Source organism: Penaeus monodon, chromosome 20, assembly GCF_015228065.2.
Source record: "Penaeus monodon isolate SGIC_2016 chromosome 20, NSTDA_Pmon_1, whole genome shotgun sequence".
Lineage (NCBI taxonomy): Eukaryota > Metazoa > Arthropoda > Malacostraca > Decapoda > Penaeidae > Penaeus > Penaeus monodon.
In genome coordinates this window covers 44,765,672-44,765,934 of record NC_051405.1, presented here as the reverse complement: position 1 = coordinate 44,765,934, position 263 = coordinate 44,765,672, and positions in this window count along the sequence as shown.

Sequence of the window (263 nt, the reverse complement as noted above, 5' to 3'; positions counted from 1 at the left end):
CAGACTCACACGCGCCAGCTGGTCAAGTGGCACTCGAGTCAAAAACAGTGCCTGCGTCAAGTCCGAAGTGCCTTGCGAGGCAAGTTGTGCGACAGCGCATAAAGGTCACAAAGATACTCCGCGCAGACGCCTCCGTTCGGCCAGAAGGGCTAGTCATCAGAGCGGCTCGCAAGGTGGGGCCTCCTGCGTACTCGCAGATGCTGGCCAGGCGAGGCACAGCCACTTGGGGCACGCAGCGCCAATTGGATTATATCGCATTATGG